The sequence below is a fragment of the Macaca mulatta genome, chromosome 15, assembly GCF_049350105.2.
Source record: "Macaca mulatta isolate MMU2019108-1 chromosome 15, T2T-MMU8v2.0, whole genome shotgun sequence".
Taxonomy (NCBI): Eukaryota; Metazoa; Chordata; class Mammalia; order Primates; family Cercopithecidae; genus Macaca; species Macaca mulatta.
In genome coordinates this window covers 35,427,024-35,451,514 of record NC_133420.1, presented here as the reverse complement: position 1 = coordinate 35,451,514, position 24,491 = coordinate 35,427,024, and positions in this window count along the sequence as shown.

Here is a 24,491-nt window from a genome sequence, read left to right as displayed (position 1 = left end):
AGTTCTTGTGGAATTTGCAAAGTGATATTTGGAAGCCCCTAGAGGACTACGGTGATAAAGGAAATATCTTCAGGTGAAATCTGGAAAAAAGCTTTCTGAGAAGCTGCTTAATGTTCTGTTAAATCACCTCACAGAGTTACAGCTTTCCCCTCAAGAAGCCGCTCCCTAAGCCTGTTCTTGTGGAATTTGCAAAGTGATATTTGGAAGCCCTTAGAGGGCTATGGTGAAAAAGAAAATATCCACAGAGAAAAACTGGAAAGAAGCTTTATGAGACTGCTTTGTGATGTGTGACTTCCACTCACAGAGTTACATCTGTATTTCGTGGATCTCTTTGCTAGCCTTATTTCTGTGGAATCTGAGAACTGATATTTCGAATCCCTTTGAAGACTATAGGGCCAAAGAAAATATCCTCCAATAACAAAGAGAAAGAAGCTTCCTGAGAAACTTCTTTGTGCTCTGTGAAATCATCTCACAGAGTTACTGCTTTCACTAAAGAAGCCTTTCGCTAAGACAGTTATTGTGCAATTCGCAAAGTGATATTTGGAAGCACCTAGAGGGCTATGGTGAAAAAGAAAATATCCTCAGAGAAAAACTGGAAAGAGGCTTTCTCAGAAACTCCTTGGTAATGTGTGACTTCAACTCACAGAGTTACATCTCTGTTTCGTGGATCTGTTTGCTACCTTTATTTCTGTGGAATCTGAGAACAGATACTTCGGATCCCTTTGAAGAATATAGGGCCAAAGGAAATATCCTCCGGTAACAAAGAGAAAGAAGCTTTCTGAGAAACTTCTTTGTGTTCTGTGAAATCATCTCACAGAGTTACAGCTTTCCCCTCAAGAAGCCTTTCGCCAAGACAGTTCTTGTGGAATTTGCAAAGTGATATTAGGAAGCACTTAGAGGGCTACGGTGAAAAAGGAAATATCCTCAGATGAAATCTGGAAAGAAGCTTTCTGAGAAACAGCCTAGTGGTCTGTTGATACATCTCAGAGAGTTACAGCTTTCCCCTCAAGAAGCCGCTCGCTAAGATGTTCTTGTGGAATTCGCAAAGGAATATTTGGAAGCCCATAGAGGGCTATGGTGAAAAGGAAAATATCCTCAGAGAAAAACTGGAAAGAAGCTTTCTGGGAAACTCCCTTGTGATGTGTGACTTCCACTCACAGAGGTACATTTTTATTTCGTGGATCTGTTTGCTAGCCTTATTTCTGTGGAATCTGAGAACAGATATTTCGGATCCCTTTGAGGACCATAGGGCCAAAGGAAATATCCACCAATAACAAAGAGAAAGAAGCTTTCTGAGAAAGTTCTTTGTGTTCTGTGAAATCATCTCACAGAGTTACAGCTTTCCCCTCAAGAAGCCTTTCGCTAAGACAGTTCTTGTGGAATTGGCAAAGTGATATTTGGATGCCCATAGAGGGCTATGTTGAAAAAGGAAATATCCTCCGATGAAATCTGGAAAGAAGCTATCTGAGAAACTGCTTAGTGTTCTGTTAATTCATCTCACAGAGTTACATCTGTATTTCGTGGATCTCTTTGCTAGCCTTATTTCTGTGTAATCTGAGAACAGATATTTCGGATCCCCTTGAAGACTATAGGGCCAAAGTAAATATCCTCCGATAACAAAGAGAAAGAAGCTTTCTGAGAAACTTCTTTGTGTTCTGTGAAATCATCTCACAGAGTTAGAGCTTGCCCCTCAAGAAGTCTTTCGCTAAGACAGTTCTTGTGGAATTGGTAAAGTGATATTTGGAAGCCCATTGAGGGCTATGGTGAAAAAGGAAATATACTCAGATGAAATCTGGAAAGAAGCTTTCTGAGAAACTGCTTAGTGTTCTGTTAATTCATCTCACAAAGTTACATCTGTATTTCGTGGATCTCTTTGCGAGCCTTATTTCTGTGTAATCTGAGAACAGATATTTCGGATCCCCTTGAAGACTATAGGGCCAAAGTAAATATCCTCCGATAACAAAGAGAAAGAAGCTCTCTGAGAAACTTCTTTGTGTTCTGTGAAATCATCTCACAGAGTTAGAGCTTTCCCCTCAAGAAGTCTTTCGCTAAGACAGTTCTTGTGGAATTGGTAAAGTGATATTTGGAAGCACCTAGAGGGCTATGGTGAAAAAGAAAATATCCTCAGAGAAAAACTGGAAAGAGGCTTTCTCAGAAACTCCTTGGTAATGTGTGACTTCAACTCACAGAGTTATATCTGTGTTTCGTGGATCTGTTTGCTACCTTTATTTCTGTGGAATCTGAGAACAGATATTTCGGATCCCTTTGAAGAATATAGGGCCAAAGGAAATATCCTCCGGTAACAAAGAGAAAGAAGCTTTCTGAGAAACTTCTTTGTGTTCTGTGAAATCATCTCACAGAGTTACAGCTTTCCCCTCAAGAAGCCTTTCGCCAAGACAGTTCTTGTGGAATTTGCAAAGTGATATTAGGAAGCACTTAGAGGGCTACGGTGAAAAAGGAAATATCCTCAGATGAAATCTGGAAAGAAGCTTTCTGAGAAACAGCCTAGTGGTCTGTTGATTCATCTCAGAGAGTTACAGCTTTCCCATCAAGAAGCCGCTCGCTAAGATGTTCTTGTGGAATTCGCAAAGGAATATTTGGAAGCCCTTAGAGGGCTATGGTGAAAAGGAAAATATCCTCAGAGAAAAACTGGAAAGAATCTTTCTGGGAAACTCCCTTGTGATGTGTGACTTCCACTCACAGAGTTACATTTTTATTTCGTGGATCTGTTTGCTAGCCTTATTTCTGTGGAATCTGAGAACAGATATTTCGGATTCCTTTGAAGACTATAGGGCCAAAGGAAATATCCTCCGAAAACAAAGAGAAAGAAGCTTTCTGAGAAACTTCTTTGTGTTCTGTGAAATCATCTCACAGAGTTACAGCTTTCCCCTCAAGAAGCCTTTCGCTATGACAGTTATTGAGGAATTTGCAAAGTGATATTTGGAAGCCCATAGAGGGCAACGGTGAAAAAGGAAATATCCTCAGATGAAATCTGGAAAGAAGCTTTCTGAGAAACTGCTTAGTGTTCTTTTAATTCAGCTCACAGAGGTACAGCTTTCCCCTCAAGATGCCGCTCGCTAAGCCTGTTCTTGTGGAATTCGCAAAGGGATATTTGGAAGCCCATAGAGGTCTATGGTGAAAAAGAAAATATCCTCAGAGAAAAACTGGAAAGAAGCTTTCTGAGAAACTGCTTTGTGATATGTGACTTCCACTCACAGAGTTACATCTGTATTTCGTGGATCTGTTTGCTAGCCTTATTTCTGTGGAATCTGAGAACAGATATTTCGGATCCCTTTGAAGACTATAGGGCCAAAGGAAATATCATCCGATAATGAACAGAAAGAAACTTTCTGAGAAACTTCTTTGTGTTCTGTGAAATCATCTCACAGAGTTACAGCTTTCCCCTCAAGAAGCCTTTCGCTAAGACAGTTCTTGTGGAATTTGCAAAGTGATATTTGGAAGCCCATAAGGGCTATGGTGAAAAAGGAAATATCCTCAGATGAAATCTGGAAAGAAGCTTTCTGAGAAACTTCTTAGTGTTCTGCTAATTCATCTCACCCAGTTACAGCTTTCCCCTCAAGAAGCCGCTCTCTAAGCCTGTTCTTCTGGAATTCGCAAAGTGATATTTGGAATCCCTTAGAGGGCTATGGTGAAAAAGAAAATATCCTCGGGGAAAAACTGGAAAGAAGCTTTCTGAGACACCTCTTAGTGATGTGTGACTTCCACTCACAGAGTTACGTCTCTATATCATGGATCTCTTTGCTAGCCGTATTTCTGTGGAATCTGAGAACAGATATTTCGGATCCCTTTGAAGAGTATAGGGCCAAAGGAAATTTCCTCCGATAACAAAGAGAAAGAAGCTTTCTGAGAAACTTCTTTGTGTTCTGTGAAATCATCTCACAGAGTTACAGCTTTCCCCTCAAGAAGCCTTTCGCTAAGACAGTTCTTGTGGAATTTGCAAAGTAATATTTGGATGCCCTTAGAGGGCTATGTTGAAAAAGGAAATATCCTCAGATGAAATTTGGAAAGAAGCTTTCTGAGAAACTCTTAGTGTTTTGTTAATTCATCTCACAGAGTTAAAGCTTTCACTTCAAGAAACCGCTTGCTAAGCCTGTTCTTGAGGAATTCGCCAAGGGATATTTGGAAGCCAATAGAGGACTAGGGTGAAAAAGAAAATATCCTCAGAGAAAAACTGGAAAGAAGCTTTCTGAGAAACTGCTTTGTGATGTGTGACTTCCACTCACAGGGTTACATATGTATTTCGTGGAACTCTTTGCTAGCCTTATTTCTGTGGAAACTGAGAACTGATATTTCGGATCCCTTTGAAGACAATAGGGCCAAAGGAAATATCCTCTGATAACAAAGAGAAAGAAGGTGTCTGAGAAATTTCTTTGTGTTCTGTGAAATCATCTCACAGAGTTAAAGCTTTCCCCTCAAGAAGCCTTTCGCTAAGACAGTTCTTGTGGAATTGGCAAAGTGATATTTGGAAGCCCATAGAGGGCTATGGTGAAAAAGGAAGTATCCTCACAGAAAAACTGGAAAGAACCTTTATGAGAATCTGCTTTGTGATGTGTGACTTCCACTCACAGAGTTACATCTGTATTTCGTGGATCTCTTTGCTAGCCTTATTTTTGTGGAATCTGAGAACAGATATTTCGGATCCCTTTGAAGACTATAGGGCCAAAGGAAATATCCTACGATAACAATGAGAAAGAATCTTTCTGAGAAACTCTTCGTGTTCTGTGAAATCATCTCACAGAGTTACAGTTTTCCCCTCAAGAAGCCTTTCGCTAAAACAGTTCTTGTGGAATTGGCAAAGTGATATTTGGAAGCCCAAAGAAGGCTATGGTGAAAAAGGAAATATCCTCAGATTAAATCTGGAAAGAAGCTTTCTGAGAAACTGCTTAGTGTTCTGTTAATTCATCTCACAGAGTTACAGCTTTCCCCTCAAGAAGCCGCTTGCTAAGCCTGTTCTTGTGGAATTCGCAAAGTGATATTTGGAAGCCCACAGAGGAGTATGGTGAAAAAGAAAACATAATCAGAGAAAAACTGGAAAGAATCTTTCTGAGAAACTGCTTTGTGATGTGTGACTTCCACTCACAGAGTTACATCTGTATTTCGTAGATTTCTTTGCTAGGCTTAATTCTATGGAATCTGAGAACAGATATTTCGGATCCCTTTGAAAACTATAGGACCAAAGGAAATATCCTCCGATAACAAACAGAAAGAAGCTTTCTGAGAAACTTCTTTGAGTTCTGTGAAATCATCTCTCACAGTTACAGCTTTCCTCTCAAGAACCCTTTCGCTAAGACAGTTCTTGTGGAATTTGCAAAGTGATATTTGGAAGCCCCTAGAGGACTACGGTGATAAAGGAAATATCTTCAGGTGAAATCTGGAAAAAAGCTTTCTGAGAAGCTGCTTAATGTTCTGTTAAATCACCTCACAGAGTTACAGCTTTCCCCTCAAGAAGCCGCTCCCTAAGCCTGTTCTTGTGGAATTTGCAAAGTGATATTTGGAAGCCCTTAGAGGGCTATGGTGAAAAAGAAAATATCCACAGAGAAAAACTGGAAAGAAGCTTTATGAGACTGCTTTGTGATGTGTGACTTCCACTCACAGAGTTATATCTGTATTTCGTGGATCTCTTTGCTAGCCTTATTTCTGTGGAATCTGAGAACTGATATTTCGAATCCCTTTGAAGACTATAGGGCCAAAGAAAATATCCTCCAATAACAAAGAGAAAGAAGCTTCCTGAGAAACTTCTTTGTGCTCTGTGAAATCATCTCACAGAGTTACTGCTTTCACTAAAGAAGCCTTTCGCTAAGACAGTTATTGTGCAATTCGCAAAGTGATATTTGGAAGCACCTAGAGGGCTATGGTGAAAAAGAAAATATCCTCAGAGAAAAACTGGAAAGAGGCTTTCTCAGAAACTCCTTGGTAATGTGTGACTTCAACTCACAGAGTTACATCTCTGTTTCGTGGATCTGTTTGCTACCTTTATTTCTGTGGAATCTGAGAACAGATATTTCGGATCCCTTTGAAGAATATAGGGCCAAAGGAAATATCCTCCGGTAACAAAGAGAAAGAAGCTTTCTGAGAAACTTCTTTGTGTTCTGTGAAATCATCTCACAGAGTTACAGCTTTCCCCTCAAGAAGCCTTTCGCCAAGACAGTTCTTGTGGAATTTGCAAAGTGATATTAGGAAGCACTTAGAGGGCTACGGTGAAAAAGGAAATATCCTCAGATGAAATCTGGAAAGAAGCTTTCTGAGAAACAGCCTAGTGGTCTGTTGATACATCTCAGAGAGTTACAGCTTTCCCCTCAAGAAGCCGCTCGCTAAGATGTTCTTGTGGAATTCGCAAAGGAATATTTGGAAGCCCATAGAGGGCTATGGTGAAAAGGAAAATATCCTCAGAGAAAAACTGGAAAGAAGCTTTCTGGGAAACTCCCTTGTGATGTGTGACTTCCACTCACAGAGTTACATTTTTATTTCGTGGATCTGTTTGCTAGCCTTATTTCTGTGGAATCTGAGAACAGATATTTCGGATCCCTTTGAGGACCATAGGGCCAAAGGAAATACCCACCAATAACAAAGAGAAAGAAGCTTTCTGAGAAACTTCTTGTGTTCTGTGAAATCATCTCACAGAGTTACAGCTTTCCCCTCAAGAAGCCTTTCGCTAAGACAGTTCTTGCGGAATTGGCAAAGTGATATTTGGATGCCCATAGAGGGCTATGGTGAAAAAGGAAATATCCTCAGATGAAATCTGGAAAGAAGCTTTCTGAGAAACTGCTTAGTGTTCTGTTAATTCATCTCACAGAGTTACATCTGTATTTCGTGGATCTCTTTGCTAGCCTTATTTCTGTGTAATCTGAGAACAGATATTTCGGATCCCCTTGAAGACTATAGGGCCAAAGTAAATATCCTCCGATAACAAAGAGAAAGAAGCTTTCTGAGAAACTTCTTTGTGTTCTGTGAAATCATCTCACAGAGTTAGAGCTTGCCCCTCAAGAAGTCTTTCGCTAAGACAGTTCTTGTGGAATTGGTAAAGTGATACTTGGAAGCCCATTGAGGGCTATGGTGAAAAAGGAAATATACTCAGATGAAATCTGGAAAGAAGCTTTCTGAGAAACTGCTTAGTGTTCTGTTAATTCATCTCACAAAGTTACATCTGTATTTCGTGGATCTCTTTGCGAGCCTTATTTCTGTGTAATCTGAGAACAGATATTTCGGATCCCTTTGAAGACTATAGGGCCAAAGGAAATATCCTCCGATAACAAAGAGAAAGAAGCTCTCTGAGAAACTTCTTTGTGTTCTGTGAAATCATCTCACAGAGTTAGAGCTTTCCCCTCAAGAAGTCTTTCGCTAAGACAGTTCTTGTGGAATTGGTAAAGTGATATTTGGAAGCACCTAGAGGGCTATGGTGAAAAAGAAAATATCCTCAGAGAAAAACTGGAAAGAGGCTTTCTCAGAAACTCCTTGGTAATGTGTGACTTCAACTCACAGAGTTACATCTGTGTTTCGTGGATCTGTTTGCTACCTTTATTTCTGTGGAATCTGAGAACAGATATTTCGGATCCCTTTGAAGAATATAGGGCCAAAGGAAATATCCTCCGGTAACAAAGAGAAAGAAGCTTTCTGAGAAACTTCTTTGTGTTCTGTGAAATCATCTCACAGAGTTACAGCTTTCCCCTCAAGAAGCCTTTCGCCAAGACAGTTCTTGTGGAATTTGCAAAGTGATATTAGGAAGCACTTAGAGGGCTACGGTGAAAAAGGAAATATCCTCAGATGAAATCTGGAAAGAAGCTTTCTGAGAAACAGCCTAGTGGTCTGTTGATTCATCTCAGAGAGTTACAGCTTTCCCCTCAAGAAGCCGCTCGCTAAGATGTTCTTGTGGAATTCGCAAAGGGATATTTGGAAGCCCATAGAGGGCTATGGTGAAAAAGAAAATATCCTCAGAGAAAAACTGGAAAGAAGCTTTCTGAGAAACTGCTTTGTGATGTGTGACTTCCACTCACAGAGTTACATCTGTATTTCGTGGATCTGTTTGCTAGCCTTATTTCTGTGGAATCTGAGAACAGATATTTCGGATCCCTTTGAAGACTATAGGGCGAAAGGAAATATCATCCGATAACGAACAGAAAGAAACTTTCTGAGAAACTTCTTTGTGTTCTGTGAAATCATCTCACAGAGTTACAGCTTTCCCCTCAAGAAGCCTTTCGCTAAGACAGTTCTTGTGGAATTTGCAAAGTGATATTTGGAAGCCCATAAGGGCTATGGTGAAAAAGGAAATATCCTCAGATGAAATCTGGAAAGAAGCTTTCTGAGAAACTTCTTAGTGTTCTGCTAATTCATCTCACCCAGTTACAGCTTTCCCCTCAAGAAGCCGCTCTCTAAGCCTGTTCTTCTGGAATTCGCAAAGTGATATTTGGAATCCCTTAGAGGGCTATGGTGAAAAAGAAAATATCCTCGGGGAAAAACTGGAAAGAAGCTTTCTGAGACACCTCTTAGTGATGTGTGACTTCCACTCACAGAGTTACGTCTCTATATCGTGGATCTCTTTGCTAGCCGTATTTCTGTGGAATCTGAGAACAGATATTTCGGATCCCTTTGAAGAGTATAGGGCCAAAGGAAATTTCCTCCGATAACAAAGAGAAAGAAGCTTTCTGAGAAACTTCTTTGTGTTCTGTGAAATCATCTCACAGAGTTACAGCTTTCCCCTCAAGAAGCCTTTCGCTAAGACAGTTCTTGTGGAATTTGCAAAGTAATATTTGGATGCCCTTAGAGGGCTATGTTGAAAAAGGAAATATCCTCAGATGAAATTTGGAAAGAAGCTTTCTGAGAAACTGCTTAGTGTTTTGTTAATTCATCTCACAGAGTTAAAGCTTTCACTTCAAGAAACCGCTTGCTAAGCCTGTTCTTGAGGAATTCGCCAAGGGATATTTGGAAGCCAATAGAGGACTAGGGTGAAAAAGAAAATATCCTCAGAGAAAAACTGGAAAGAAGCTTTCTGAGAAACTGCTTTGTGATGTGTGACTTCCACTCACAGGGTTACATATGTATTTCATGGAACTCTTTGCTAGCCTTATTTCTGTGGAAACTGAGAACTGATATTTCGGATCCCTTTGAAGACAATAGGGCCAAAGGAAATATCCTCTGATAACAAAGAGAAAGAAGGTGTCTGAGAAATATCTTTGTGTTCTGTGAAATCATCTCACAGAGTTAAAGCTTTCCCCTCAAGAAGCCTTTCGCTAAGACAGTTCTTGTGGAATTGGCAAAGTGATATTTGGAAGCCCATAGAGGGCTATGGTGAAAAAGGAAGTATCCTCACAGAAAAACTGGAAAGAACCTTTATGAGAATCTGCTTTGTGATGTGTGACTTCCACTCACAGAGTTACATCTGTATTTCGTGGATCTCTTTGCTAGCCTTATTTTTGTGGAATCTGAGAACAGATATTTCGGATCCCTTTGAAGACTATAGGGCCAAAGGAAATATCCTACGATAACAATGAGAAAGAATCTTTCTGAGAAACTCTTCGTGTTCTGTGAAATCATCTCACAGAGTTACAGTTTTCCCCTCAAGAAGCCTTTCGCTAAAACAGTTCTTGTGGAATTGGCAAAGTGATATTTGGAAGCCCAAAGAAGGCTATGGTGAAAAAGGAAATATCCTCAGATTAAATCTGGAAAGAAGCTTTCTGAGAAACTGCTTAGTGTTCTGTTAATTCATCTCACAGAGTTACAGCTTTCCCCTCAAGAAGCCGCTTGCTAAGCCTGTTCTTGTGGAATTCGCAAAGTGATATTTGGAAGCCCACAGAGGAGTATGGTGAAAAAGAAAACATAATCAGAGAAAAACTGGAAAGAATCTTTCTGAGAAACTGCTTTGTGATGTGTGACTTCCACTCACAGAGTTACATCTGTATTTCGTAGATTTCTTTGCTAGGCTTAATTCTATGGAATCTGAGAACAGATATTTCGGATCCCTTTGAAAACTATAGGACCAAAGGAAATATCCTCCGATAACAAACAGAAAGAAGCTTTCTGAGAAACTTCTTTGAGTTCTGTGAAATCATCTCTCACAGTTACAGCTTTCCTCTCAAGAACCCTTTCGCTAAGACAGTTCTTGTGGAATTTGCAAAGTGATTTTTGGAAACCCATAGAGGGCTATGGTGAAAAAGGAAATATCCTAAGAAGAAATCTGGAAAGAAGCTTTCTGGGAAACTGATCAGTGTTCTGTAAATTCATCTCAAAGAGTTACAGCTTTCTCCTCAAGAAGTCGCTCGCTAAGCCTGTTCTTTGGAATTCGCAAAGCGATATTTGGAAGCTCATAGAGGGCTACTGTGAAAAAAAAAATATCCTCAGAGAAAAACTGGAAAGAAGCTTTCTGAGAATGCTTTGTGATGTGTGACTTCCACTCATAGATTTACATCTGTATTTCGTGGATCTCTTTGCTAGCCTTATTTCTGTGGAATCTGAGAACAGATATTTCGGATCCCTTTGAAGACTATATGGCCAAAGGAAATATCCTCCGATAACAAAGAGAAAGAACCTTTCTGAGAAACTCTTCGTGTTCTGTGAAATCATCTCACAGAGTTACTGCTTTCCCCTCAAGAATCCTTTCGCTAAGACAGTTTTTTATGAATTTGCAAAGTGATATTTGGAAGCCCATAGGGGGCAATGGTGAAAAAGGAAATATCCTCAGATGAAATCTGGAACGAAGCTTTCTGAGAAACTGCTCAGTGTTCTGTTAATTCATCTCACAGAGTTACAGCTTTCTCCTCAAGAAGCCGCTAGCTAAGCCTGTTCTTGTGGAATTCGCAAAGTGATATTTGGAAGCTCACAGAGGGCAATGGTGAAAAAGAAAATATCCTCAGAGAAAAAGTGGAAAGAAGCTTTCTGAGAAACTGCTTTGTGATATGTGACTTCCACTCACAGAGTTACATCAGTATTTGGTGGATCTCTTTGCTAGCCTTATTTCTGTGGAATCTGAGAACAGATATTTCGGATCCCTTTGAAGACTATAGGGCCAAAGGAAATATCCTCCGATTACAAAAGGAAAGAAGCTTTCAGAGAAACTTCTTTGTGTTCTGTGAAATCATCTCACAGAGTTACAGCTTTCCCCCCAAGAAGCCTTTCGCTAAGACAGTTCTGGTGGAATTTGCAAAGTGATATTTGGAAGCCCATAGAGGGCTACGGTGATAAAGGAAATATCGCCAGATGAAATCTGGAAAGATGCTTTCTGAGAAACTGCTTAGTGTTCTGTTAATTCATCTCACAGAGTTACAGTTTTCCGTTGAAGAAGCCGCTCGATAAGTCTGTTCTTGTGGAATTCACAAAGTGATAATTGGACGCCTTTAGAGGGCTACGGTGAAAAAGAAAATATCCTCAGAGAAAAACTGGAAAGAAGCATTCTGAGCAACTGCTTTGTGATGTGTGACTTCCACTCACAGAGTTACATCTGTATTTCGTGGATGTCTTTGCTAGGCTGATATCTGTGGAATCTGAGAACAGATATTTCGGATCCCTTTGAAGTCTGTAGGGCAAAAGGAAATACCCTCCGATAAAAAGGAGAAAGAAGCTTTCTGAGGAACTTCTTTGTGTTCTGTGAAATCATCTCACTGAATTACAGCTTTCAACTCAAGAATCCTTTCGCTAAGACAGCTCTTGTTAAATGTGCAAAGTGATATTTGGAAGCCCATAGAGGGCGACGGTGAAAAAGGAAATAACCTCAGATGAAATCTGGAAAGAAGCTTTCTGAAAACTGCTTAGTGTTCTGTTAATTCTACCACAGTGTTACAGCTTTCCCCTCAAGAAACCGCTCCCTAAGCCTGTTCTTGTGGAATTCGCAAAGTGATATTTGGAAGCCCTTAGAGGGCTATGGTGAAAAAGAAAATATCCTCAGAGAAAAACTGGAAAGAAGTTTTATGAGAAACTGCTTTGTGATGTGTGACTTCCACTCACAGAGTTACATCTGTCTTTCGTGGATTTCTTTGCTAGCCTTGTATCTGTGGAATCTAAGAACAGATATTTAGGATCCCTTTGAAGACTATAGGGCCAAAGGAAATATCCTCCGATAACAAAGAGAAAGAAGCTTTCTGGGAAACTTCTCTGTGTTCTGTGAAATCAGCTCACAGAGTTACAGCGTTCTCCTCAAGAAGCCTTTCGCTAAGACAGTTCTTGAGGAATTTGCAAAGTGATATTTGGAAGCCCATAGAGGGCTATGGTGAAAAAGGAAATATCGCCAGATGAAATCTGGAAAGAAGCTTTCTGGGAAACTGGTTAGTTTTCTGTTAATTCATCTCACAGAGTTACAGCTTTCCCCTCAAGAATCCACTCGCTAAACCTGTTCTTGTGGAATTCGAAAAGTGATATTCGGAAGCCCACAGAGGGCAATGGTGAAATAGAAAATATCTTCAGAGAAAAACTTGAAAGAAGCTTTCTGAGAAACTGCTTTGTGAGGTGTCACTTCCACTCACAGAGTTAAATCTGTATTTCGTGGATCTCTTTGCTAACCTTATTTCTGTGGAATCTGAGAATAGATATTTCAGATCCCTTTGAAGACAATAGGGCCAAAGGAAATATCCTCCGATAAAAAAGACAAAGAAGCTTTCTGAGAAACTTCTTTGTGTTCTGTGAAATCATCTCATAGAGTTACTGCTTTCCCCTCAAAAGCCTTTCTCTAAGACAGTTCTTGTGGAATTTGCAAGGTGATATTTGGAAGCCCATGGAGGGCTATGGTGAAAAAGGAAATATCCTACGGTGAAATCTGGAAAGAAGCTTTCTGAGAAACTGCTTAGTTTTCTGTTATTTCATCTCAGAGAGTTACAGCTTACCCCTCAAGAATCCACTCGCTAAGCCTGTTCTTGTTGAATTCGCAAAGTGATATTTGGAAGCCCATAGAGGGCTCTGGTGAAAAAGAAAATATCCTCAGAGAAAACCTGGAAAGAAGCTTTCTGAGAAACTGCTTTGTGATGTGTGACTTCCACTCACAGAGTTACATCTGTATTTCGTGGATCTCTTTGCAAGCCTTATTTCTGTGGAATCTCAGAATAGATATTTCGGATCCCTTTGGAAGCTATAGGGCCAAAGGAAATATCCTCCGATAACAAAGAGAAAGAAGCTTTCTGAGAAACTTCTTTGTGTTCTGTGAAATCATCACACAGAGTTACAGCTTTCCCCTCAAGAAGCCTTTCTCTAACACAGTTCTTGTGGAACTTGCAAAGTGATTTTTGCAAGACCATAGAGGGCTATGGGGAAAAAGGAAATATCCTCAGATGAAATCTGGAAAGAAACTTTCTGAGAAACTGCTTAGTGTTCTGTTAATTCATCTCTCAGAGTTACATTTTTCCCTTGAAGAAGCCGCTCGATAAGCCTGTTCTTTTGGAATTCACGAAGTGGTATTTGTAAGCCCTTAGAGGGCTATGGTGAGAAAAAAAATATCCTCAGAGAAAACCTGGAAAGAAGCTTTCTGAGAAACTGCTTTGTGATGTGTGACTTCCAGTCAAGAGTTACATCTGTATTTCGTGTATCTCTTTGCTAGCCTTATTTCTGTGGAATCTGAGAACAGATATTTCGGATCCCTTTGAAGATTATAGAGCCAAAGGAAATATCCTCCGATAACAAAGAGAAAGAAGCTTTCTGAGAAACTTCTTTGTGTTCAGTGAAATCATCTCACAGAGTTACAGCTTTCCCCTCAAGAAGCATTTCGCTAAGACAGTTCTTGTGGAATTTTCAAAGTGATTTTTACAAGACCATAGAGGGCTACGGTGAAAAAGGAAATATCCTCCGAATAAATCTGGAAAGAAGCTTTCTGAGAAACTGCTTAGTGTTCTGTTAATTCATCTCACAGAGTTACAGTTTTCCCTTGAAAAAGCCGCACGATAAGTCTGTTCCTGTGGAATTCAAAAAGTGATAATTGGACGCCCTTAGAGGGCTATGGTGAAAAAGAAAATATCCTCAGAGAAAAACTGGAAAGAAGCATACTGAGCAACTGCTTTGTGAAGTGTGACTTCCACTCACAGAGTTACATCTGTATTTCGAGGATGTCTTTGCGAGGCTGATATCTGTGGAATCTGAGAACATATATTTCGGATCCCTTTGAAGACTGTAGGGCAAAAGGAAATATCCTCCGATAAAAAGGAGAAAGAAGCTTTCTGAGGAACTTCTTTGTGTTCTGTGAAGTCATCTCACAGAGTTACAGCTTTCAACTCAAGAAGCCTTTCGCTAAGACAGTTCTTGTTAAATGTGCAAAGTGATATTTGGAAGCCCATAGAGGGCTACCGTGAGAAATGAAATATCCTCAGATGAAATCTGGAAAGAAGCTTTCTGAGAACTGTTTAGTGTTCTGTTAATTCATCTCACAGAGTTACAGCTTTCCCCTCAAGAAGCCGCTCGCTAAGCCTATTCTTTTGGAATTCGAAAAGGGATATTGGGAAGCCCATAGAGGGCTATGGTGAAAAAGAAAATATCCACAGAGAAAAACTGGAAGAAGCTTTCTGAGAAACTGCTTTGTGATGTGTGACTTCCACTCAGAGAGTTACATCTGTAGTTCGAGGATCTCTTTGCTAGCCTTATTTCTGTGGAATCTGAGAACAGATATTTCGGATCCCTTTGAACACTGTAGGGCCAAAGGAAATATCCTCCGATAAAAAAGACAAAGAAGCTTTCTTAGAAACTTCTTTGTGTTCTGTGAAATCATCTCACAGAGTTACTGCTTTCCCCGCAAAGAAGCCTTTCGCTAAGACAGTTCTTGTGGAATTTGCAAAGTGATATTTGGAAGCCTATTGAGGGCTATGGTGAAAAAGGAAATATCCTCAGATGAAATCTGGAAAGTAGCTTTCAGAGAACCTACTTAGTGTTCTGTTAATTCATCTCACAGAGTTTCAGCTTTACCCTCCAGAAGCCACTCGCTAAGCCTAATCTTGTGGAATTCGAAAAGGGATATTTGGAAGCCCATAGAGGGCTATGGTGAAAAAGAAAATATCCTTAGAGCAAAACTGGAAAGAAGCTTTCTGATAAACTGCTTTGTGATGTGTGACTTCCACACACAGAGTTACATCTGTATTTCGTGTATCTCTTTGCTAGCCTTATTTCTGTGAAATCTGAGAACAGATATTTCGGATCCCTTTGAAAGCTATAGGGCCAAGGGAAATATCCTCCGATAACAAAGAGAAGGAAGCTTTCTGAGAAATTTCTTTGTGTTCTGTGATATCATCACACAGAGGTACAGCTTTACCCTGAAGAAGCCTTTCGCTAACACAGTTCTTGTAGAATTTACAAAGTGATATTTGGAACTGCATAGAGGGCTACGTTGAAAAAGGAAATATCCTCCGATGAAATCTGGAAAGAAGCTTTTTGAGAATCTGCTTGGTGCTCTGTGAATTCATCTCACAGAGTTACAGCTTTCCCGTCAAGAAGCCACTCGATAAGTCTGTTCTTGTGGAATTCACGAAGTGATATTTGTAAGCCCTTAGAGGGCTATGGTGAGAAAAACAATATCCTCAGAGAAATCCTGGAAAGAAGCTTTCTGAGAAACTGCTTTGTGATGTGTGATTTCCACTCACAGTGTTACATCTGTATTTCGTGGATCTCTTTGCTAGCCTTATTTCTGTGGAATCTGAGAACAGATATTTCGGATCCATTTGAAGACTATAAGGCCAAAGGAAATATCCTCCGATAACAAAGAGAAAGAAGCTTTCTGAGAAACTTCTTTGTGTTCCGTGAAATCAACTCACAGAGTTACAGCTTTCCCCTCATGAAGCCTTTCGCTAAGACAGTTCTTGTTGAATTTTCAAAGTGATTTTTGCAAGACCATAGAGGGCTATGGTGAAAAAGGAAATATCCTCAGATAAAATCTGGAAAGAAGCTTTCTGAGAAACTGCTTAGTGTTCTGTTAATTCATCTCACAGAGTTACAGATTTCCCCTCAAGAAGCCGCTTGCTAAGCCTGTTCTTGTGGAATTCGCAAAGTGATAATTGGAAGCCCAAAGAGGGGTATGGTGAAAAAGAAAACAAAATCAGAGAAAAACTGGAAAGAAGCTTTCTGTGAAACTGCTTTGTGATGTGTGACTTTCACTCACAGAGTTACATCTGTATTTCGTGGATCTCTTTGCTAGCCTTATTTCCGTGGAATCAGAGAACAGATATTTCAGATCCCTTAGAAGACTGTAGGGCCAAAGAAAATATCCTCCGCTAAAAAGGAGAAAGAAGATTTCTGAGGAACTTCTTTGTATTCTGTGAAATCATCTCACAGAGTTACAGCTTTCCCCTCAAGAAGCCTTTCGCTAAGACAGTTCTTGTGGAATTTGCAAAGTGATATTTGGATGCCCATAGAGGGCTATGGTGAAAAAAGAAATATCCTAAGATGAAATCTGGAAAGAAGCTTTCTGAGAAACTGCTCAGTGTTCTGTTAAATCATCTCACAGAGCTACAGCTTTCCACTCAAGAAGCCGCTCGCTAAGCCTGTTCTTGTAGAATTCGCAAAGTGATATTTGGAATCCCTTAGAGGGCTATGGTGAAAAAGAAAATATAAGCAGAGAAAAACTGGAAAGAATCTTTCTGCGAAACTGCTTTGTGATGTGTGACTTCCACTCACAGAGTTACATTTGTATTTAGTAGATTTCTTTGCAAGCCTTAATTCTATGGAATCTTAGAACAGATATTTCGGATCCCTTTGAAAACTACAGGGCCAAAGGAAATATCCTCCGATAACAAACAGAAAGAAGCTTTCTGAGTAACTTCTTTGAGTTCTGTGAAATCATCTCTCACAGTTACAGCTTTCCCCTCAAGAATCCTTTCGCTAAGACAGTTTTTTTTGAATTTGCAAAGTGATATTTGGAAGCCCATAGGGGGCAATGGTGAAAAAGGAAATATCCTCAGATGAAATCTGGAAAGAAGCTTTCTGAGAAACTGCTCAGTGTTCTGTTAATTCAACTCACAGAGCTACAGCTTTCCACTCAAGGAGCCGCTCGCTAAGCCTGTTCTTGTGGAATTCGCAAAGTGATATTTGTAAGCCCATAGAGGGCTATGGTGAAAAAGAAAATATCCTCAGAGAAAAACTTGAAAGAAGTTTTCTGAGAAACTGTTTTGTAAAGTGGGACTTCCACTCACAGAGTTACATCTGTATTTAGTGGATCTCTATGCAAGCCTTATTTCTGTGGAATCTGAGAACAGATATTTTGGATCCCTTTGAAGACTATAGGGCCAAAGGAAATATCCTCCGATAACAAAGAGAAAGAAGGTGTCTGAGAAACTTCTTTGTGTTCTGTGAAATCATCTCACAGAGTTACAGCTTTCCCCTCAAGAAGCCTTTCGCTAAGACAGTTCTTGGGGAATTGGCAAAGTGATATTGGGAAGCCCATAGAGTTCAATGGTGAAAAAGGAAATATCCTCCGATGAAATCTGGAAAGAAGCTTTCTGAGAAACTGCTTAGTGTTCTGTTAATTCATCTCACAGAGTAACATCTGTATTTCGTGGATCTCTCTGCTAGCCTTATTTCTGTGGAATCTGAGAACAGATATTTCGGATCCCTTTGAACACTATAGGGCCAAAGGAAATATCCTCCGATAACAAAGAGAATGAAGCTTTCTGAGAAACTTCTTTGTGTTCTGTGATATCATCTCACAGAGTTACAGCTTTCCCCTCAACAACCCTTTCGCTAAGACAGTTCTTGTGGAATTGGCAAAGTGATATTTGGAAGCCCACAGAGGGCTATGGTGAAAAAGGAAATATCCTCAGATGAAATCTGGAAAGAAGCTTTCTGAGAAACTGCTTAGTGTTCTGTTAATTCATCTCACAGAGTTACATCTGTATTTCGTGGATCTCTTTGCTTGCCTTATTTCTGTGGAATCTGAGAACAGATATTTCTGATCCCTTCGAAGACTATAGGGCCAAAGGAAATATCCTTCGATAACAAAGAGAAAGAAGCTTTCTGAGAAACTTCTTTGTGCTCTGTGAAATTATCTCACAGAGTTACATCTTTCCCCTCAAGAAGCCTTTCGCTAAGACAGTTCTTGTGGAATTGGCAAAGTGATATTTGGAAGCCCATAGAGGGCTACGGTGAAAAAGGAAATATCCTCAGATGAAATCTGGAAAGAAGCTTTCGGAGAAACTACTTAGTGTTCTGTTAATTCATCTCACAGAGTTACAACTGTATTTCGTGGATCTCTTTACTAGCCTTCTTTCTGTGGAATCTGAGAAAAGATATTTCGGATCCCTTTGAAGACTATAGGGCCAAAGGAAATATCCTCCGATACAAAGAGAAAGAAGCTTTCTGAGAAACTTCTTTGTGTTCTGTGAAATCATCTCACAGAGTTACAGCTTTCCCCTCAAGAAGCCTTTCGCTAAGACAGTTCTTGTGGAGTTGGCAAAGTGATGTTTGGAAGCCCCTAGAGGGCTATGGTGAAAAAGGAAATATCCTCAGATGAAATGTGCAAAGAAGCTTTCTGAGAAACTGCTTGGTGTTCTGTTAATTCATCTCACAGAGTTACATCTGTATTTCGTGGATCTCTTTGCTAGCCTTATTTCTGTGGAATCTGAGAACAGATATTTCGGATCCCTTTGAAGACGATAGGGCCAAAGGAATTATCCTCCGATAACAAAGAGAAAGAAGCTTTCTGAGAAACTTCTTTGTGTCCTGTGAAATCGTCTCACAGAGTTACAGCTTTCCCCTCAAGAAGCCTTTCTCTAAGGCAGTTCTTGTGGAATTGGCAAAGTGATATTTGGAAGCCCATAGAGGGCTATGGTGAAAAAGGAAATATCCTCAGATGAAATCTGGAAAGAAGCTTTCGGAGAAACTGTTTAGTGTTCTGTTAATTCATCTCACAGAGTTACATCTGTATTTCGTGGATCTCTTTGCTAGCCTTATTTCCGTGGAATCTGAGAAGAGATATTTCGGATCCCTTTGAAGACTACAAGGCCAAAGGAAATATCCTTCGATAACAAAGAGAAAGAAGCTTCCTGAGAAACTTCTTTGTGTTCTGTGAAATCATCTCACAGAATTACAGCTTTCCCCTCAAGAAGCCTTTCCTATGACAGTTCTTGTGGAATTGGCAAAGTGATATTTGAAGCCCATAGAGGGCTGTGGTGAAAAAGGAAATATCCTCCGATGAAATCTGGAAAGAAGCTTTCTGAGAAACTGCTTAGTGTTCTGTTAATTCATCTCACAGAGTTACATCTGTATTTCGTGGATCTCTTTGCTAGCCTTATTTCTGTGGAATCTGAGAAGAGATATTTCGCATCCCTTTGAACACTATAGGGCCAAAGGAAATATCCTCCGATAACAAAAAGAAAGAAGCTTTCTGAGAAACTTCTATGTGTTCTGTCAAATCATCTCACAGAGTTACAGCTTTCCCCTCAAGAAGCCTTTCGCTAAGACAGTCTTGTGTAATTGGCAAAGTGATATTTGGAAGCCCTTAGAGGGATATGGTGAAAAAGGAAATATCCTCAGATGAAATCTGTAAAGAAGCTTTCTGAGAAACTTCTTAGTGTTCTGTTAATTCATCTCACAGAGTTACATCTGTATTTCGTGGATCTCTTTGCTAGCCTTATTTCTGTGGAATCTGAGAACAGATATGTCGGATCCCTTTGAAGACGATAGGGCCAAAGGAAATATCCTCCGATAACAAAGAGAAAGAAGCTTTCTGAGAAACTTCTTTGTGTTCTGTGAAATCATCTCACAGAGTTACAGCTTTAACCTCAAGAAGCCTTTCGCTAAGACAGTTCTTGTGGAATTGGCAAAGTGATATTTGGAAGCCCCTAGAGGGCTATGGTGAAAAAGGAAATATCCTCAGATGAAATCTGGAAAGAAGCTTTTTGAGAAACTGCTTAGTGTTCTGTTAATTCATCTCACAGAGTTACATCGGTATTTCGTGGATTTCCTTGCTAGCCTTATTTCTGTGGAATCTGAGAACAGATATTTCGGATCCTTTTGAAGACGATAGGGCCAAAGGAAATATCCTCCGATAACAAAGAGAATGAAGCTTTCTGAAAACTTCTTTGTGTTCTGTGAAATCTTCTCACAGGGTTACAGCTTTCCTCTCCAGAAGCCTTTCGCTAAGAGAGTTCTTGTGGAATTGGCAAAGTGATATTTGGAAGCCCATAGAGGGCTATGGTGAAAAAGGAAATATCCTCAGATGAAAAATGGAAAGAAACTTTCTGAGAAACTGCTTAGTGTTCTGTTAATTCATCTCACAGTGTTACATCTGTATTTCTTGGATCTCTTTGCTAGCCTTGTTTCTGTGGAATCTGAGAACAGATATTTCAGATCCCTTTGAAGACGATAGGGCCAAAGAAAATATCCTGCATTAACAAAGAGAAAGAAGCTTTCTGAGAAACTTCTTTGTGTTCTGTGAAATCATCTCACAGAGATACAGCTTTCCCCTCAGCAAGCCTTCCGCTAAGGGAGTTCTTGTGGAATTGGCAAAGTGATATTTGGAAGCCCATAGAGGGCTATGGTGAAAAAGGAAATATCCTCAGATGAAATCTGGAAAGAAGCTTTCTGAGAAACTGCTCAGTGTTCTGTTAATTCATCTCACAGAGTTACATCTGTATTTCCTGGATCTCCTTGCTAGCCTTATTTCTGTGGAATCTGAGAACAGATATTTCGGATCCCTTTGAAGACTATAGGGCCAAAGGAAATATCCTCCGATAACAAAGAGAAAGAAGCTTTCTGAGAAACTTCTTTGTGTTCTGTGAAATCATTTCACAGAGTTACAGCTTTCCCCTCAAGAAGCCTTTTCTAAAATAGTTCTTGTGGAATTGGCAAAGTGAAATTTGGAAGCCAATAGAGGGCTATGGTGAAAAAGGAAATATCCTCAGATGAAATCTGGAAAGAAGCTTTCTGAGAAACTGCTTGGTGTTCTGTTAAGTCATTTCACGGAGTTAAATCTGTATTTCGTGGATCTCTTTGCTAACCTTCTTTCGGTGGAAACTGAGAACAGACATTTCGGATCCCTTTGAAGACTACAGGGCCTAAGGAAATATCCTCCGATAACAAAGAGAAAGAAGCTTTCTGAGAAACTTCTTTGTGTTCTGTGAAATCATCTCACAGAGTTACAGCTTTACCCTCAAGAAGCCTTTCGCTAAGACAGTTCTTGTGGAATTGGCAAAGTGATATTGGGAAGCCCATTGAGGGCTATGGTGAAAAAGGAAATATCCTCAGATAAAATCTGGAAATAAGCTTTCTGAGAAACTGCTTAGTGTTCTGTTAATTCATCTCACAGAGTTACATCTGTATTTCGAGGATCTCTTTGCTAGCCTTATTTCTGTGGAATCTGAGAACAGATATTTCGGATCCTTTTGAAGACCATAGGGCCAAAGGAAATATCCTCCGATAGCAAACAGAAAGAATATTTCTGAGAAACTTCTCTGAGTTCTGTGAAATCATCTCACAGAGTTACAGCTTTCCCCTCAAGAAGCCTTTTGCTAAGACAGTTCTTGTGGAATTGGCAAAGTGATATTTGAAAGCCCATAGAGGGCTATGTTGAGAAAGGAAATATCCTCAGATGAAATCTGGAAAGAAGCTTTCTGAGAAACTGCTTAGTGTTCTGTTAATTCATCTCACAGAGTGACATCTTTATTTCGTGGATCTCTTTGCTAGCCTTAATTCTGTGGAATCTGAGAACACATATTTCTTATCCCTTTGAATACTATAGGGCCAAAGGAAATATCCTCCGATAACAAAGAGAAAGAAGCTTTCCGAGAAACTTCTTTGTGTTCTGTGAAATCATATCACAGAGTTACAGCTTTCTCCTCAAGAAGCCTTTCGCTAAGACAGTTCTTGTGGAATTGGCAAAGTGATATTTGGAAGCCGCTAGAGGGCTATGGTGAAAAAGGAAATATCCTCACATGAAATCTGGAAAGAAGCTTTCTAAGAATCTGCTTAGTGTTCTGTTAATTCATCTCACAGAGTTACATCTGTATTTCGTGGATCTCTTTGCTAGCCTTATTTCTGTGGAATTTGAGAACAGATATTTCGGATCCCTTTGAAGACTATAGGGCCAAAGGACATATCCTTCGATAACAAAGAGAAAGAAGCTTTCTGAGAAACTGCTTAGTGTTCTGTTAAGTCATTTCCCCGAGTTAAATCTGTATTTCATGTATCTCTTTGCTAGCCTTATTTGTGTGGAATCTGAGAACAGATATTTCGGATCCCTTTGAAGACTATGGGGCCAAAGGAAATATCCTCCGATAACAAAGAGAAAGAAGCTTTCTGAGAAACTTCTTTGTGTTCTGTGAAATCATCTCACAGAGTTACAGCTTTCCCCTCAAGAAGCCTTTCGCTAAGACAGTTCTTGTGGAATTCGCAAAGTGATATTTGAAAGCCCATAGAGGGCTATGTTGAGAAAGGAAATATCCTCAGATGAAATCTGCAAAGAAGCTTTCTGAGAAACTGCTTAGTGTTCTGTTAATTCATCTCACAGAGTTACATCTGTATTTCGTGGATCTCTTTGCTAGCCTTATTTCTGTGGAATCTGAGAACAGATATTTCGGATCCCTTTGAAGACTATAGGGCCAAAGGAAATATCCTCCGATAACAAAGAGAAACAAGCTTTCTGAGAAACTTCTTTGTGTTCTGTGAAATCATCTCACAGAGTTACAGCTTTCCCCTCAAGAAGCCTTTCGCTAAGATAGTTCTTGTGGAATTGGGAAAGTGATATTTCGAAGCCCAAAGAGGGCTATGGTGAAAAAGGAATTATCCTCAGATGAAATATGGAAAGAAGCTTTCTGAGAACTGCTTAGTGTTCTCTTTATTCATCTCACAGAGTTACATCTGTATTACGTCATCTCTTTGCTAGCCTTATTTCTGTGGAATCTGAGAACAGATATTTCGGATCCCTTTGAAGATGATAGGGCCAAAGGAAATATCCTGCGATAACAAAGAGAAAGAAGCTTTCTGAGAAACTTCTTTGTGTTCTGTGAAATCATCTCACAGAGTTACAGCTTTCCCCTCAAGAAGCCTTTCGCTAAGACAGTTCTTGTGGAATTGGCAAAGTGATATTTGGAAGCCCCTAGAGGTCTTTGGTGAAAACGGAAATATCCTCAGATGAAATCTGGAAAGAAGCTTTCTGAGAAACTGCTTAGTGTTCTGTTAATTCATCTCACAGAGTTACACCTGTATTTTATGGATCTCCTTGCTAGCCTTATTTCTGTGGAATCTGAGAACAGATATTTCGGATCCCTTTGAAGACTACAGGGCCTAAGGAAATATCCTCCGATAACAAAGAGAAAGAAGCTTTCTGAGAAACTTCTTTGTGTTCTGTGAAATCATCTCACAGAGTTACAGCTTTCCCCTCAAGAAGCCTTTCGCTAAGAGAGTTCTTGTGGAATTGGCAAAGTGATATTGGGAAGCCCTTTGAGGGCTATGGTGAAAAAGGAAATATCCTCAATAAAATCTGGAAATAAGCTTTCTGAGAAACTGCTTAGTGTTCTGTTAATTCATCTCACAGAGTTACATCTGTATTTCGAGGATCTCTTTGCTAGCCTTATTTCTGTGGAATCTGAGAACAGATATTTCGGATCCTTTTGAAGACCATAGGGCCAAAGGAAATATCCTCCGATAGCAAACAGAAAGAATATTTCTGAGAAACTTCTCTGAGTTCTGTGAAATCATCTCACAGAGTTACAGCTTTCCCCTCAAGAAGCCTTTTGCTAAGACAGTTCTTGTGGAATTGGCGAAGTGATATTTGAAAGCCCATAGAGGGCTATGTTGAGAAAGGAAATATCCTCAGATGAAATCTGGAAAGAAGCTTTCTGAGAAACTGCTTAGTGTTCTGTTAATTCATCTCACAGAGTGACATCTTTATTTCGTGGATCTCTTTGCTATCCTTAATTCTGTGGAATCTGAGAACAGATATTTCGGATCCCTTTGAATACTATAGGGCCAAAGGAAATATCCTCCGATAACAAAGAGAAAGAAGCTTTCCGAGAAACTTCTTTGTGTTCTGTGAAATCATAACACAGAGTTACAGCTTTCTCCTCAAGAAGCCTTTCGCTAAGACAGTTCTTGTGGAATTGGCAAAGTGATATTTGGAAGCCGCTAGAAGGCTATGGTGAAAAAGGAAATATCCTCAGATGAAATCTGGAAAGAAGCTTTCTAAGAATCTGCTTAGTGTTCTGTTAATTCATCTCACAGAGTTACATCTGTATTTCGTGGATCTCTTTGCTAGCCTTATTTCTGTGGAATTTGAGAACAGATATTTCGGATCCCTTTGAAGACTATAGGGCCAAAGGACATATCCTTCGATAACAAAGAGAAAGAAGCTTTCTGAGAAACTGCTTAGTGTTCTGTTAAGTCATTTCACCGAGTTAAATCTGTATTTCGTGGATCTCTTTGCTAGCCTTATTTCTGTGGAATTTGAGAACAGATATTTCGGATCCCTTTGAAGACTATAGGGCCAAAGGAAATATCCTCCGATAACAAAGAGAAAGAAGCTTTCTGAGAAACTTCTTTGTGTTCTGTGAAATCATCTCACAGAGTTACAGCTTTCCCCTCAAGAAGCC